The sequence below is a fragment of the Callithrix jacchus genome, chromosome 6, assembly GCF_049354715.1.
Source record: "Callithrix jacchus isolate 240 chromosome 6, calJac240_pri, whole genome shotgun sequence".
NCBI lineage: Eukaryota > Metazoa > Chordata > Mammalia > Primates > Cebidae > Callithrix > Callithrix jacchus.
In genome coordinates this window covers 25,639,896-25,658,376 of record NC_133507.1, presented here as the reverse complement: position 1 = coordinate 25,658,376, position 18,481 = coordinate 25,639,896, and the positions used below count along the sequence as shown (strand labels likewise).

General features: G+C 40.9%; 1 pseudogene; it reads right to left on the bottom strand.

Annotated features, from left to right (window-relative positions):
- Positions 1 to 14,681: 14,681 nt before the first annotated feature.
- LOC118154781 (peptidyl-prolyl cis-trans isomerase NIMA-interacting 4 pseudogene) lies at positions 14,682 to 15,093 on the bottom strand (annotated as a pseudogene).
- Between the last annotated feature and the right edge of the window lie 3,388 nt (positions 15,094 to 18,481).

Genomic DNA, 18,481 nt, shown 5'->3' with positions numbered 1-18,481 from the left:
GTTTGCAGAAAGAGCCATAATTTGAGCCTAAATTTTGCATTTTATTAGAAACTTTATGTGAGGGCCGGGCGCGGTGGCTCACGCCTATAATCCCAGCACTTTGGGAGGCCGAGGCAGGTGGATCACGAGGTCAAGAGATCGAGACCATCTTGGTCAACAAGGTGAAACCCCGTCTCTACTAAAAATACAAAAATTAGCTGGGCATGGTGGTGCGCACCTGCAGTCACAGCTACTCAGGAGGCTGAGGCAGGAGAATTGCTTGAACCCAGGAGGCGGAGGTTGCGGTGAGCCGAGATCGTGCCATTGCACTCCAGTCTGGGTAACAACAGCGAAACTCTGTCAAAAAAAAAAAAAAAATCTTTATGTGAAATTTGAGGTTGAGGGACAGGGGTTAGAATCTGCATCTTAGGCTGATTTCCCACAGTGCACCCACAAGGTTGCTGTGGACAAACGCCTCAGAATCTGGCTTCCTGGAGTCTGGGTGGAGCTGCGCTATGTGTGCATGCCCAGTACCAATTGGGTCCACCAAGCTTCCACAACTAGACCCCTATGTAGACAAACCCCTCAGCTTCCAGAGACTAAATGCTAGAAAGCTTAAGCATTCCATGAAATCAAACTAGCAACTGTACCTTGGAAAGTAAGAAAGCCAAAAGCTCAAGAGTAGAGATCATAATGTGTCCTAATGGGTCAACTCATAGCTCCAGCTCTTGGATTCTGTGGAACAGGACAGAATTCTATGAGCTGGAAAAGATGGCTGAAAGGGAAAGTACAAAAGGAATGAGGATGACCTGGAAGACACAGAACCCAAGGGGGCTTGGATCTGGAAAGGATTTCCCCATAATCCAAGCCTTCCCAAGGAGACAGTTTGCTTCTCCCCCTTCCAGAGTTCCTCATGACCACAAGCTCTCCTGTTAGCTATCATGCCCTGCTCCTATTTTCTTATCATCTGTGTCCTGAGCACAACTACTGTTGGCATTTGACTACCATGCATTCTGGCCGAGGAGTTCCTGAACATGTCAGAGGTCGTCACAGATCAGTCTTCCCTTCTTCTGATCATAGAGTGATGTTTCCACCATTCTCCCAGCTCAGGGCCCAGGAGTCAATTCCAGAGTTTCCAACTCCTTCTTCTGGAAATACAATTAGTCACCCCCCTATATCTCCCTACTGTTCCCTGCCATCATACTTTGGCCCCAGCTGGGCTGACTCTCAGGATGAGAAACATCACAGCATGGAGACATTTCTGAATTGACAGAAGAGTCAGTCCTCTGAATGTCCTGCTGATACCTTAGGGAAACCACACACACAAAAAAACAATATGACAACAGAATATGTTTCTGAGACCCATTCATGTTGCTGGCAAAAGCTATAATTCATTCATATTCATCTCTGTAGAAATATAATTTTACAGCAAGAAGCAGAAAGAAATTCTGTCCTCAATCTTTAAAGTGCATCAGAATTATCTGAAAGGCTTTTTAAAAAGTAAGTTCTGAGTTCTGAGCCCCACCCTCAGAGTTCTGATTCACTGGGTCCAAAGTGAGGTTGAACAAGTTGCATTTCTAACAAGTTTCCAGGTAATGCTGATGCTTCTGGTCCATGGTCCATGCTTTAAGAACAACCTCTGTAGAGTATCTCGTTGTGTGACTATACAACACCTTATTTATTTTATTGTCAATGGACACGTTGGCTGTTTTCATTTGGGAGCTATTATGGTGTTTCCATGAATATCCTTGTACATGTCCTTTGGTTCACAAATGTAACATTTCTGTTGGGTCCTCAAGAATTGCTGGGTTGTCTATGTTCAGCTTTGATAGCTACTACCAATGAGTCTTCCAAAGTAGTTTAATTCATTTTCACTCCCACAGGCAATAAATATTCAAAAGTTTCTGTAACTCAGGATTCCCACCAACATTTAGGCGTATGAAGCTTTTACGTTTTTGCCAGTCTGGTGACTGTATGTGTGGTTTTCATTGTGGTTTTAATTATTATTTCCCTGATGACTAATAAGGTGGAGGCCTTTAATATGTTTATAGGACATTATAATTTCTTTTTATATGCAGTGCCTCTTTAAGTTTTTAACCCATTTCCTAACTGACTTGAATGGGTTCCTTATACATTTCAGATACTGGGTCTTTGTCAGTTATATGTGTTGCGAACATTTTCTTCCATTGTGTAGCTTGTCTTTTCACTCTTTATAGTATCTTTTTATAAATAGCATTTTCTTGGTTTTAATGGAGCCTATTTCAATGTTTCTCAGACTCCCCATGGTAAGGGACCTATTTTTTTTTCTTCAAAATCAATTAGGACTGATATTTTTGAAAATGCAAAAAAAAAAAAGCTTAATGTAAACATGAATAAAATTAAAGGTATTCAAAAACCTTAAGCATTTTATTATCAAGTAATGTGTTCAACAGACCTATCCCTAAGCCTCGCCCAATTTTCTGACAATCCTGTGCTTGAGAATAAGGTAAAACTCAGGAATCAGAGTGGAGATGTTGACATTTCTACTTACCAGTTAACTCAAACATTGTGTTCAAGAGGGAGTAGGAAAGGATAAAGAGGTAGAAATCTTATTTAAAGAAATAATATAAGAAAATTTCAAACTTGGAGAAAGATACAAATATCCAGGAACATAAAGGTCAAACACCTCCCATCAGACTTAATTCAAATAAGATTATCCTAAGACATATTATAACTAAAAGGCCAAAGATCAAAGTAAAAGAGAGGATCCTGAAAGTAACAACAGAAAAGAATCAAATAACATATAAGGGAGTTCCAATCCTCCTAGCAGCAGCAGAAACTGGACAGGCCAGGAGACAATAGGATGCCATTTTCGAAGTGTTAAAGGAAAAAAAAACCTGCCAACCAAAAATACTGTACCCAGCCAAGCTATCCTTCAGAAATGAAGGAGAGATAAAGATGTTTCCAGACAAACAAAAGCTGAGAAAGTTCATCGCAACCACACCTGTCTTAGAAGAAACCCTAATGGCAGTCTTCAGACTGAAAGGAAAGGTTGCTGATGAGTAACATGGAAACATCTAAAAGTATAAAACTCAGTGGTAAAAGTAACTACACAATTAAATTCAGAATACCCTAGTATTGTAATGATGGTGTATAAATCACTTAAATTTTTAGTATAAATATTAAGACAAAATTATTAAAAACAAAAATAATTACAATAATTTCTTGAGGGACATGCAATATAAAAAGATGTAAACTGTGTCATCAGAAATTCAAATGGAATACCTGGAACCAACCCAAATGCCCATCAATGATAGACTGGACAAAGAAAATGTTACATATACACCATGGAATACTACACAGCCATAAAAAGCAATGAGTTCGTGTCCTTTGTAGGGACTTGGATGAATCTGGAAAGCATCATTCTCAGCAGACTGACACAAGAACAGAAAACGAAACACCACATGTTCTCACTCATAGGTGGGTGCTGAACAATGAGAACATGTGGACTCAGGAAGAGGAACATCACATACTGCGGGCAGTTGGGGGGCAGCTAGGGGAGGGAGCGGGGGTTGGGGAGGGATAACATGGGGAGAAATGCTGAATATAGATGAAGGGGGAATAGAGGCAGCAAACCGCCTGGTTATGTGTACATGCAACATACATGCAACAACCCTGCATGACCTGCACGTGTACCCCAGAAACTAAAGTAAAATTAAAAAAAAAATTCAAATGGAGAATGGAGTTAAAGTGTAGAAGATTTGTTTTTTGCAATCAAAGTTAAGTTGTTATCAGCTTAAAACAACCTACTGTAAGATGTTTTTCTAAGCTTTGTGGTTATCACAAAGCAAAACCTATAACAGATACACTAAAAGTAAAAAGCAAGGAATCAAATACACTACTAAAGAAAATTTAACCATGAAGGAAGACAGTAACAACAGAAGGAAACATTTACAAAATAACTAGAAAACAACTAAATGACAGTAGTAAGTCCTACCTTAAATACAAATGAACGGTTGTTCCTTACGGTTATGTATATTTAAGGTAATTATTGATATAAATGGATTGAATTTTCAAATCAAAGAACAGAGTGGCTGAATGAATTTTTTTAAAAAGACCCATAAGTGTGCTGCCTACAAAAGACTCATTTTACCTGTAAGTGAAGGACACACACAGACTGAAAGTGAAGGAATTAAAAAGGATATTTGACTCAAATAGAAACCAAAAGAGCAAAAGAGTAGAAGGAGCTATACTTACATCAGATAAGTAGATTTTAAGTTAAAATCTGTAAAAAGAGTCAAAGAAGGTAGGTATATAATGATAAAGGAATCAATTCAGCAAGAGGATATAACAATTCTAACTACTGCACCCAACAACAGAGCACCTAGATCTGTAACACAGACTGAAGGGAGAGACAGACTGTAACACAATAATAGTAGGGGTCTTCAACACTCCTATTTTAGCAATGGAAAGATCATCTGACAGAAAATCAACAAAGAAATACTAGATTTAAATTGCACTTAGACCAAATAGACCTAACAGACATATACAGAACATTCCATCCAACAGCTGCAGAATATACATTTTTCACAACAGCACATGGAACATTCTCCAAGACAGATCATCTATTAGGTCACAAAACAAGTCTTAACAAATTTAAGAAGACCAAAATCAAATGTCAGGTATTCTTTCTGACTACAATGGTATAAAACTAAAAATCAATAATAGAAGGAACTTTAAAAAATTAACAAATACAGGGAAATTAAATGACATGCTCCTAGAAAAGCAGTGGGTCAATTAAAAAATTGAAAGGAAAATTTTTAAATATCTTGAGACTAATGAAAATGGAAACACAACATATCAAAACCTGGGGCATCCAGCATCAGCAGTTCTATGAGGAAAGTTTATAGCAACAAATGCCAACATCAAAAAGGAAGACCTCATACAGCCTAACATTGCACCTCAAGGAACTACAAAAATGTGGACAAACTAAACTGAAAATTAGTAGAAGGAAAGATATAATAAAAACCAGAGCAGAAAGAAATGAAATAGAGAATAGAAAAAATAATACAAAAGATAAACAAAAGAAGACTTGGGTTTTTTTTAAGATTAACAAAATGAACAAACCTTTAGCTAGGCTGAGAAAAAAAGAAAGAAGACTCAAATAAATAAAATTACAGATGAAAAAAGAGACATTACAATTGATACTACAGAAATACAACAGATTATAAAGGGCTATTATGAATAATTATATGCCAAAAAATTGATAACTTAGAAGAAATGAATAAATTCCTAGACACCTACAACCTACTACAATTGAATTACAAAGATACAGATCTGAACAGCCAATACCCAATAAGGAGACTGAATCAATAATAAAATGTCTCTTACCAAAGAAAAGTCCAGAACCTGATTGTTTCACTGAAGAATTCTACCAAATATTTAAAGAAAGGCTAATATCAATTATTTTCACTCTTCCCAAAACCTGAAGAAGAGGCCCTTCTTCTAAAGTCATTTTATAAGGACAGCACCCTAACATCAAAACCAGACAAGGACACACACACACACACACACACACACACACACACACACTACATGCCAATATCCCTGATAAGCAAAAAAGCAAAAATCCCCAGGAACATGTTAGAAAACCAAAATCAACAAGACATTAAAAAGATCACTCATCATGATCAAGTGTGATTATATCCCAGGGATATAAGGATGGTTCAATAAATGTAATATATCACATTAATAGAGTGAAGGACAAGTAAGACAGTTTCAATACTTGCAAAAAAAAAGTGTGTGACAAAATTCAACCATCTCTTCATGACAAAAACCCTGAACAAGTTAGGTATAGGAATGTACCTCAAGGCAATAAAGGTCATGTATGACAAACCCACAGCTAACATAATACTGAATGGGGAAAATTTGAAAGCTTTTTCTCTAAGACCTGGAACAACACATGAATGCCCACTTTCACCACTTCTATTCAACATAGCCAGAGCAATTAGGCTAGGAAAGAATTAGAAAAGAGAAAGAATTAAAAGGCATCAAAATTGGAAAACAGGAAATCAAATTGTCCCTCATTGTAGACAGCATGATCACATACCTAGAAAACCCTAAAGACTCCACCAAAAACACAGTTAGAACTAATAAACAACTTCAATAAAGTTGCAGGATACAAAATTAACACACAATATGAATAATGTTTCCATATACCCATAGTGAACTCTCTGAAAAAGAATCAAGAAAACAATCCCACTTAAAATGGCCCCCAAAAAAGATACCTAGAAATAAACTTAACCAAAGAGATTGAATGTTCTCTACAATGAAAACTATAAAATGCTGAAGAAAGAAATTGAAAAGAGTACAAATAAATGGAAAGATATTCCATGTCCATAGATTGGAAGAATTAATATTGTTAAAATGTCCACACTATCCAAAGCAGTCTACAGATTCAGTGCAAGTCTTATCAAAACAAGACTATTCTTAAAAAAAAATTCTAAAATTCACAGGGAACCACAAAAGACCCCAGATAGCTACAGCAATCTTGGATAAGAAGACAAAAGTGGAGGCATTGCACCACCTGACTTCAAAATATGCTGCAAAGCTACAATAACCAAAACAGCATGGTACTGGCATAAAAACAGAGACAGAATAAAGAGCCTAGAAATAAATCCAAACTTTTACAGCCAAATGACTTTCACAAAGGTGTTATTTATTGGGAAAACTAGAAATATACATGTGGTCAATTAAGATTCATTTTATTTTGTGCTTTCTACTATTTTTTTCATTTTCACTTTCTTTTGTTTAACTATTATTATCATTCCTTTCTTACATTCTTGTGGGCTAATTTTCTTTTTTACTTTATCTTTTCCTTTACTAGTTTCCTTTACTAGAGAACACACGATGGGGAAAGGACAATCCCATTAATAAATAGCATTGGGAAAACTGGATATACACATGTGGAATAAAATTAGACCCTTATTTCTTACCATATATGATACCAACTCCAAATTGGATTAAAGACTTACATAGGCTGGGTGTGGTGGCTGATGTCTGTAATCTCAGCACTTTGAGAGGCCACTTGAGGTCAGGAGTTGGAGACCAGCCTGGCCAACATAGCAAAACCCCGTCTCTACTAAAAGTACAAAAATTATCTGGGCTTGGTGGTGCATACCTATAATCCCAGCTACTCAGGAGGCTGAGGCAGGAGAAATCGCTTGAACCCAGGAGGAGGAAGCTGCAGTGAGCCGAGATTGCACCATTGTACTCCAACGTGGGTGACAGAGTGAAACACTTTCTCAAAATGTAAAAAAAATAAAAATAAAAAGAGACTTAAATATAAGACCTGAAATTTTAGAACTACTAGAAGAAAACACAGGGGATAAAACTCCATGACACTGGTCTGGGTGATGATTTATTTCATATGGCCTCAAAAACAGAGGCAACAAAAGCAAAAATAGACAAATGAGATTGTATGAAACTAAACAACTTCTGCACAGTAAAGACAACAACAGAGTAAAGAGACAACCTACAGAATGAGAGAAAATATCTAAAAACTATACATCTGATAAGGAGTTAATATCCAAGATATTTAAGGAACTCAGATAAGTCAATAATAGCAAGAAAACAAATAACCTGATTTTAAAAATGGCAAAAGACCTGAATAGACATTTTTCAAAAGAAGACATACAAATGACCAACAGGCATATGAAAAAGGTCTCAATATCACTAATCATCAGGAAAATGCAAATTAACCACAAGGAGATAACACTTCACTCCTGTTTGAATGGCTGTTGTCTGGCTGGGTATGGTGGCTCACACCTGTAATTTCAGCACTTTGGGAGGCTGAGGCCAAGGTCAGGAGTTTGAGACCAGCCTGACCAACATGGTGAAACCCAATCTCTACTAAAAATACAAAAAAAAAAAAAAAAATTAGCAGGCTGTGGTGGTGGGCTCCTGTAATCCAGCTACTTGGAAGGCTGAGACAGGAGAAGCACTAGTACCTAAGAGGAGGTTGTAGGGAGCCAAGATCATGACACTGCACTCTAGCCATGCAACAGAGTGAGACTCCGTCTCAAAGAAAAAATATAATGGCTGTTGTCAAAAGACCACAGATAACAAGTTAGTGAGGATGTAAAGAAAAGGGAACTTTACACAATATTGGTGGAAATGGAAATGTGTACAGCCAGCATGGAAAACAGTATGGTGATTCCTCCAAATATTAAAACTAGAGCTGCCATATGACTTGCACTTTTTTATTATTACATATGGATCTTCTTTGTCTCTAATAATGTTTTTTACCTGAAAATTTATTTTGTCTGACATGGCTACACCTATACATGGTTTGTCTGATACAGCTATACCTAGGTGGTTAATGTTTACCTGAAATATATTTTTCCATTCTTTTTCTTTAATCTTTTGTTTTAAGTGTGTGTCTTGTAATCAAAAAACGGCTAATCTATCCTTTATTACATATATACTTCTGTTTTTGAGATAGGCTCTCGCTCTGCACCCAGGCTGGAGTGGGTGGCACAGTCACAGCTCACCTCCTATTCTCCCACCTCAGTTTTCCAAGTAGCTGGGACAACAGGCATGCAGCACCACACCTGGCTAATTCTTTTGATTTTTGTAAAGATGAGGTCTCACTATGTTGCCCAGATTGCTCTTGACCTCCTGAGTTCAAGGAATCCTTTCATCTTGGCCTTTCAAAGTGCTGGGGTTGCAGGTGTGAGCCACAGTGCCTGGCCTAATCTGTCTTTTAAATTTCACGTGGCAGTATTTACTCTTAACTCAGTAATCTATTTCATTCACATTTATTGGAATAAATGGTGAATGAAGATTCATTTTATTTTGTGCTTTCTACTATTTTTCGCATTTTCACTTTCTTTTGTTTAACTATTATTATCCTTCCTTTCTTTTATTCTTGTGGATTTATTTTACTTTTTATTTTATTTTTTCCTTTACTAGTTTGAAAGCTTTGCACTCAATTCCTATTCTTTTGATGATTACTCTAGAAGTTTAACACACACATATAATCTAGTAAAATCTTATGATACTCAATACCCACCTCTTAAACAGATGAACAACTTTAGTATACTTTAACTCCGAGTAATCCCATCTGGTAGTTTAGCCTTATCGTGTCTTTATTCAAATTAGTAGTTATTTTTGTTAGATGTCTAATGTTTGTTTTGCCCTGACCACTCTTAATTCCTGCATTTTCTTGCTTTTGGCATCTGAAGAGTACTCCTACTTTCTTGCTAATTTAGCACTTAAATAAGTTTTAAATATAGCATGTGAGATGTATTGCAGCAGAAGGCTTTCATGGATGTATCCAGGATACCAGACTACTTGTAATGGACATCTCCTATTCATCTTTGTAACCCTTTTGCCTCATTCACTGTCTGGTATGTAGTGGGTGCTTAAGTAATCATCATGGAATGAAGAGAAAAAGAGTTTTAGCCTGTGGGCTTGAGAAACCGTAGCTACCACTGATGGAAACAGGGAAGCTTAGTAGCAAAAATAAACTGGACTTAAAACCAGAAGGTTCTAGATGTATTGAGTTTGAAGTTGACTGTGGAGTTTCCAAGTAGCAATGTCCAACTGGAAGTTAAAGGAATTATAAAATCTTACATATGGAACCTAAATAGTTACAACGTTCAAATTAGTATCCACCACAGGAATCCTAATGATAAAGATCATTACACCCTTTACCTTAACACCAAAAAATACAGTCTGTACCCATTAATGCTAGAGTTGGACATCTTTAACCTTAGAAAATGCTACCTTAAGTATCAAAGTCTATCCTTTTTGGATTTAAACTCTTTTTTGTCTAACTTCTAAATTAGTGCAGATTATGTCAACTCTCTTTTTCTGGTGATAATTTTTCAATGTGAGTTCTCACTGACCTACTCCCCTAGGGGCTCTCTTTATACCCTCCCATATTTTCTAGAACCTTCCATTTATACAAATATTCACCAGCTGGTGATGTTAACACTGAGCAGGAGTAATTTCACTAATGGGGGCTTATATACGTAAGTGGCTTATGTATATACCCTATATATGTGGGCTGACAGAGTCACTCATTTAATGCCGATCCTTTTACTAAAGCCTAGTAGTTCAGGATTGAGGGAGCCTTACATTGTAGCTTGAAAAAGATAGCTGGACCTGAGACAATACTGACATAGACTTGAACCTATGTTGAAAAAGTTTTAGGGAAATTCCCGAACAACATATCATTGACATGTGCACATCCCTCTGTGATTTACTAAAAGTTTTTATGTGCATTACTTTACGAGGGAAGTAGAATCATGATCCATAGTGTTCAGATAAAGAAAATGTCTTAGAGTGTAGATTACCCAAGGTCCCAAAGCATGAGGGAAAAACCTAGAGCTTGAATCCAGATCTTCTAGTTGTCAACCACGTCATTACTCACTTACCTATTATAGATTGTTAGAGTAGCTAGAGTCATTCCAGGAAGATAGCTTTAGATCTTCCGGCCTCATTTCAAAGACAATGATGACACCACTCTCCTCCTACCTGTCCATACCTTGACCCCCTTAACGGAAGCCTTTTCTGTGGTAAGCAGGTAATGCCTCCAAAGATGTCTATGCCCTAAACCTGTGAATATATTACCTAACATGGCAAAAGAGAATTAGGTTACAGATGCAATCAGAGTTGCTAATCAGATGATTTTGAAATGAGGAGATTATTCTGGATTATCCAGATGGGCCCACTCTAATCACATGAGTCCTTAAAAGTGGAAGAAAAAGCTGAAGAGAAACCTGCAAAATGACAGCATGAAAAAGACTCAACCCACCCCTGCTGGATTCAAACGCGGAGGAAGGAAACCACAAATCAAGGAATACAGGTGGAAAAAGCAAGGAAACAAATTCTCCACTAGAGCCTCCAGAAAGGAACATAGCCCTGGCAACGCTTTGATTTTAGCCCAGTGTGGCCAAAGCCCAGTGTCACACTTCTGACCTACAGAAATGTAAGACAATCAATTTGTATTGTTGTAAGCCACTGTTGTAATTAGAAAATAATACGCCACCTCTTAACATTCGTTTTCCTAAAGATTATTTGACCTTCAAATTTTATATTTACTTAGGAACACTTTTTAAGATTCAAAAAATATCTACAAGCTCATGCCTCCAAAACCAACATCTTTAGCCTCGACATTCTCCCTGAGCTTCAAATGTCTACATCCAACTGCTTATGGGGTGTTTCCACTTCCACGCCCCATGTTTCTACAAACTCAGTGCATCTTGATAGAACTCAACTTCATTCCTTCCAATCCTGCTCCTCCTTGTATAATATATTCCCTTATCTGAATTAGGGGCTGCCTACCGAAATACCCACACCAGAAACTCAGGAGCCCTGTTTCATGGGTCCCTCAATTCTCCCTGTCTTCCACCAGTTGATCATTACGTGTTCTTTATTTTACCTCCGAAGTTATTTTTTCCTATTTTTTTCTCTGCTGTCCCTCCCAACAACTTACCATTGTCCTATTCTCACCCTCAGTATCTTTATTGTAACCTTCCCTTCTCTGGTCTCATTGCCTTTCAGCTGGTCCCCCTGAGATCCAACCTCCAGAGAGTTGAAAGTGATAACACCTGAAGTTTAAATCTGACCAAATCACTCTCTTACTTAAAAGTGTTCAGGCTGGGCACAGTGGTTCATGCCTGTAATCCCAGCATTTTGGGAAGCTGAGGTGAGAAGCTCTCTTGAGCCCAGAAGCTGGAGACCAGCCTAAGCAACATAAGAAGACTATATCACTACACAAAAAATAAAAATAAAAATAAATTAGCTGGGCGTGGTGGTGGTAGTCCCAGCTACTCAGGAGGCTGAGGTGGGAGGCTGAGGTAGGAGGACTGCTTCAGCCCAGGAGGTCGAGGCTGCAGTGTGCCATGTGGTCACAACAATGCACCCTAGCCTGGGTGACAGAGTGATCAAAAGAATAAAACATAAAGAAATAAAGTTAAAATGTCCAAAGCCCACACTTCTTCACATGGCCTTTATGCAAGACGCCTTCTGGCCTAGTCTCTTACTCTCTCTCGGGCCGTCTCTTGCCATTCTCTGCTGTCCCTTCTCCCTGCCCTTAGAGCCTCTGCTATGTGAAATGGCTATATAGCATGTTAGAGCTGTGAAAGTAATTTTGCAAATAGTATCTCATTTCTTAAAATAACTAACAAGAGAGGCAGAAAAAAATAAAAACCTTGTGTTATTCTCATTTTACAAATTAAAAGGCTGAAGTTCAAAAAAGCTAGGTGATTGCTGAGAGCATATAGCCAGGAGGAAGTGGAAGAATACAAGAATCTCCTCCCTCCCCATACCTTTGGGCACATTGACCAGTACATGTTTTAACCGTTTTAAATGACAGCACAAGGGAACAGACTCTACCAATTAGAATATGAAAGTAGAGGCTGACACAGTGGCTTATGCCTGTATCCCAGGACTTTGGGAGGCCGAGGCAGGTGGGTCACTTGAGGCCAGGAGTTGGAGACCAGCCTGGCCAACATGGTAAAATCCCATCTCTACTGGAAATACAAAATTTAGTCGGGCATGTGGCACGTGCCTGTAATCCCAACTACTCAGGAGGCTGAGGCAGGAGAATCGCTTGAACCCAGGAGCTGAGGTTGCAGTGAGCCGAGATCACGGCTCTGCACTCCAGCCTGGGTGACAGAGTGAGACTCTGTCTCAAAAAAAAAAAATACGAAGGCAGAGAATGAGGGGAGCATGACACATTGAAGGTTTGTTTCGTTTGTGTGTTTTTGAAACACTGATTATTTTACTGTTCCAGTTCTAAATGATGTTGAAGCCTCCAGATGTCTTAAAGGACAGATGCTATAGCCTGACAAACTTTTGCTCCCTTGAAGATGAAAACTTCAGCTTCCTCAGACTCTCAATTACCAAAAGCAATTGTGTGGCGCTGAATAAATCGTCACTGAGGCAGTCAGCACATGGGCACCGCAGAGTCTTAGATGTCATAGAATAAGAGCGATTACAGCAAACGTGTTGCTACCAAGTTCTTTCTCAATGGAGAAAGCTTCTGCTAGAAAACATGCATATACATCCTTATTTTCTACCCCTTATTTCAAGATAAGAAGTAGAGCACATTAATAAATGGTCTGGTCTTACAGAAAATAATACTTATTAAATGATCTAGCCAAATGTTCCTGTAGGGGTCCCCCAGACAACTGTTGTCCACCCCAGGAATCCCGGGCTCTTTTGTGTACTTTAGCTGTCAGAGTCCTCTCCAAGGCTTTTTTCTTCTTCTTCTTCTTCTTCTTTTTGAGACAGAGTTTCGCTCTTGTTACCCAGGCTGGAGTGCAATGGCGCGATCTCGGCTCACTGCAACCTCCGCCTCCTGGGTTCAGGCAATTCTCCTGCCTCAGCCTCTTGAGTAGCTGGGATTACAGGCACGCACCACCATGCCCAGCTAATTTTTTGTATTTTTAGTAGAGACGGGGTTTCACCTTGTTGACCAGGATGGTCTCGATCTCTTGACCTTGTGATCCATCCACCCGCCTCGGCCTCCCAAAGTGCTGGGATTACAGGCTTGAGCCACCGCGCCCGGCCCCAAGGCTTTTACTCTTACTCTCTCCTGGACACATCAAGAGTGTTTAATTCTCACTCTAAAAGCAATGAATTTGGCATCAGATTGACAATTGTGCAATTCCAGAAATCCCGTCCATCCCCTCATCAGTGCAGCCATGCGACTTTGCTGGGGCACCTCACATCTCATCTACCAGAAAGAAGTCACTGACCGCAGCACTCTCAGGACCTCCTAGAGCCTCTGCCTCCATGCCACAGCAGTGATTTAAGCTGCTTCTTCCTGCCTCTAAGCCAGAGCCACACCCAAAGGCCACAGGTTCCTGTCCCACCTCTGAGACCCAGGCAGTCTGCTCTCCCAGTTTCATGGCTCTCCTGTTTAACCACTGCTGGAATCTCGTCTTCCAGGTTCAAATCTCAGGGGCAGTCAAGGAGCCCTAACGGGACTGCTGAGGAAAGTTTAATTGTGACCCATTATATGACCCTGCAGCGCCTCCTCAGCAGTGACACCCTCCACCCGCATTGCTCATGGTGCTTCCCAGGTCTGCTAAGACTGTGAGCCCACAATTAGCGATGTCATGGATGCAGCCTCCAGGAGCAAGTGGCAGGCACACGCTCCTCCCTCACCTATCCTGTCGCCAGGCGGGAGTGCAGGGGCGGGATCCGGGCTCACCGCAACTTCCGCCTTCCGGTTTCAAGCAATTCTCCTGCCTCAGCCTCCTGAGTAGCTGGGATCACAAGCATGCGCCACCACCCCCGGCTCATATTTTTTTTGTTTGTATTTTTAGGAGAGATTGGGTTTCACCATGTTGACCAGATGGTCTCGATCTCTTGACCTCGTGATCTCCCCGCCTCAGCCTCCCAAAGTGCTGAGATTACAGGCATGAGCCACCGTGCCCGGCCACCTATCCTCTTTTTACCCTCAGAGGACTGGATTCAGCCTTGGGTCCTTGTGCTCTGGGTTCCTTCACCTTAGTCATGATGAACCCTCTTGAATAGCACAGGAAACAAGTGGTGACCACCACCTCCTATTTTTCTGCTAGGCAGAAAAACTTCATGACAGTTTTACAGGATTCAAACACCCTATCCCGTGGGGTTAGAAATTTCTAAGTGTGCCCTTGCATGGGCTTAGAAAATTCCTCTTTTTTTCAGTCTTTCTTATGATTTTATTTTCTTCCTTCAGCCATAATAAGATGATATCCAGATTTCATCTTAACTGGTGGGTCTGTAAACACAGGCTTATCCATCGCACTTACAGGCAAGGTAAATGCTGCTTCTTGAAATGGCCCCACAACAGACCCTGTGGTCTCTAGCCTGTCTCCCCCTTGTCTGGCTTTATTTTCCCTATATTGTGCAGCTACTTCATTGAATCTCATCCCAGACTTTCAATTTCCCATGGCTTCCGTCATTTTGCCATGTTTTTCACATAGAATGTGTCTGACCTTTACTGCATTGCCACCACCTTTGGGACCTTGAGCTTCTTGTCAGCACTGTCACTCCCAGAGGCTGCTGCCCCTTCCCCCCTTTTCCAGAACCACTTTTTCCTTTGGGCAGCATGTTGGAAACTTGCTGTTGAACTCCCCAGGCTTAGAAATTTCTAACCCCATGGGAAGGGTTTTCGAATCCTGTGAAAATGTCACTGGAATCTGAAACACAGAATTGTCATATTTTGCAGGCTCAGTAAGATCTCATCACAATAATGTCTTCCAGAATGTACCTCTGAATCCCCCTAACACATTTCTCCTCTCTTCTTTGACTTTCTAGAGCCAAGGGTAACTTCAAGCGGAACAGTATTAATTGTGGGAGTCCCCCGCTGACACCGAAGCACAACTGGAAGAAAGAGAAAATAAAAAAGAAATTGCTGGTTGCAGAGAAGCTGCTCCTGAAGGGGTTCTGTGGACAGCTTGACTGCCCCTGCATATCACTCATTAGCATCTCATCCTTGGCTTCCATCCTTAACCCTGCCCTTTTCTCTGAGAACCTCATCTCCAGTTCCCTTAAGAATACTACCTTTCTAGCGAACTGCTAACTACATTATTTCTGCATTAATGTCATCTTCACCCCAGTTTCATTTCTCCTGTTCATGATGTAACCCACACCTGTGCCTTGGGCACCCTCCCTGCTTCACCTGCTGGGAGCTTTCTTCATCAGTCTTTACATCTCTGCCTTATGCCCAAAATCTCTCCCTCCCTCCTAGCCCTTTCCCCTAAGTAAATAAACATGTCTGTCTGTATGTCTGTATCTGCCCCCCCACACCATTTTTTTTTTTTTTTTTTGAGATGGAGTCTTGCTCTGTCACCCAGGCTGGAGTGCAGTGGCACAATCTCGGCTCACTGCAACCTCCGCCTCCCAGGTTCAAGCGATTCTGCCTCAGCCTCCCAAGAAGCTGGGACTACAGGTGCGCACCACCACGCCCAGCTAATTTTTGTAATTTTAGTAGAGACAGGGTTTCACCATGTCAGCCAGGATGGTCTCAATCTCTTGGCCTTGTGATTCCCCCACCTCGGCCTCCCAAAGCGCTGGGATTATAGGCATGAGCCACCGTGACCAGCCATATCTCCCAAAAAAAAAAAAATCCTACCATAATCCTGTGTGGTAGACAGAATATTGCACCCCCCGGCAAAACATATCCACATCCTACTCCCTGGAACGGATGAATATGTTACCTATGTGGCAAAAGAGACTTTGCAGATGTGATTAAGCTAAAGATCTTGAGGTGGGGAGATGATCCTGGATTATCCAGGTGGAACCGATGTAATCGCAAGAGTCCTTAGATGAGGGAAACAGGAGGGCCTGAGTCAGGGAAGGAGAAGGAGGTGGGACCACAGAAACACAGATCAGAGCCACCATTGCTGGAAAGGAGCCATGAGCCATGGAACACAGATGGTCTCTGCAAGGTGGGAGAGGCAAGGAAGAGGTTCTCTTTTAGAGCCCTCAAAAAAAAAAAAAAAACACTGCTTTGCTGACACCTTAATTTTAACACCATAAAACCCCATTTTTGAACTTCTGATATCCCACAACTGTAAGACAATCTGTTTCTGTTGCTTTAAGCCACTACGTCTGTATGATTTGTTAAGGCGGAAAGTGGAAATTAATATATCCTGCATCCCTCTTTAGCTAATTTTCAAAGCCTGTCCTCTCTTTCTCATGCAAACTTCTTTATCAGTTCAACTTCTTTTCCCATTAATTCTCCAAATCACTGTAATCTCTCCCCAGATTGCACCCAGCATATTTTCCTACCAGTTCACATTCTGGAATATTCCAATGTCTAGAATTTCATCTGTCTGTATCCTCATAGTATTAGCTATAGCCTGGGTGTGGTGGCTCACGCCTATAATCCCAGCACTTTGGGAGGCCAAAGGCAGGCATTGGCTCGAGCTCAGTAGTTCAAGACCAGCCTGGGCAACATGGTGAAACCCCATCTCTATCAAAAATACAGAATGTTAGCCAGGCATGGTGGTGCACACCTGTGATCTCAGCTACTCAGGAGATGGAAGTGGGATTATTACCCGAGCTCAGGAGGCAGAGATTGCAGCGAGCTGAGATCAGATTGTGCCACTGCACTCCAGCCTAGGCAACAGAGTGAGACACCGTTTAAAAAAAAAAAAAAGTACATAACAAACATAAAATTTTCTCTTAAAACAAAAACTATTGCCTCTAGCCCTAGTTGCCCTGACCCTTGTTTCTTCATGAATAGCAGACCCGCCTCTGCTCTTGGGGGTTTTCTCCTTTCTATGGATGAAAATCTCTCTGTGCCAGTAGATTTCTTGGAAGAAGAGAGAACATAGGAACAGCTGGTAAAAGTTATTTTCCTCATTGCTCATGTCCTTTCACATCCCTCTGTGCCCTCTGTCAGCCCTGGCACCTCATCCTGCACAAAGCTCAGCCCACCATTCCTTCACCCTAACCACAGCCCCTCACTTCCTAAAGCCATCCTCCAGCCTCCTGCTGTCCATTAGAATCCTGCACCTCTCAGCCATTCACAGCATGGCTCACCCTGACCTCCCGAAAACTTCAACATGTAAGCCAGGCCCTGGATCCTCTTCTTTTCCCAGGGTCAAGGTGTCCCTCTGAGCCTGTCCCTGGTCTCTGAGGTCGCTGTTCTGTCTCTTCCCAGTACACTGTCTCCTGGGCCCCACACTGATGGTGCCATCTGGGTGGATGAGGCAGATGGTGTCTTGAAATGTCTTGAATGTCATTGAGTAGAGACTGTTCCCATAGACACCCAATCCCTCTCTTTCTTATTTGCTATATGAGATTGAAGGGTCTGGGTGAGTCTGTAGGCATTGTCCCCTCCGTTGAAAGAATCGCCTGCTCTTATCTCCACCTCAGCAACTGTTGTGTCTGCTTGTCCCACTTTCTTTTACACATACCATTTTTGGCATCTAGTTTTCTCAGCTTGGCTGACACTTGATGCTACCACATCTCCAATATTTTTTTTTCTATTTGGGCTCCAAGGTTCTGAGGATGAGAGTCTTGACTCTGACGCCTCCTTGAAGAAGGCTCAGCAGCTGAAAATATCCTCCACCCCATGCAAGTGTGCCCTAGAATGGTCTCCTGGGGGACAGACAGCAGCTGGCCATGCAGCAGAAGCCACGCTCTGTGCCGACCAGCCACATCAGGGTCTCTTCTCTCTTCCCTGATTAAGAACAAGCTCACGTATTTCAGCCACTACCTCCTCCACCAAAGACCTGACGGGATTGACAAAAAGCAACAACTGATAAACAAGAGCAAGCTTCAGCATCTCAAAAATCTGCTCGCCAGAGTTTAATTTACATTTTCAATCGAAGGTGACAAAGATAAAAGTGAGAGACTCTTGTATGTGTAAGCCTCAAGCCCAGAAGATCAAACAATTCAAATACAAATTCCAGAAAGATAGATCTATTAAGATCTATCCAGAAAGATCTAGACATTAAGAGGCTCTAGTAATCAAATTTAATTGGAACCAGAAATTATAAAACAGGGA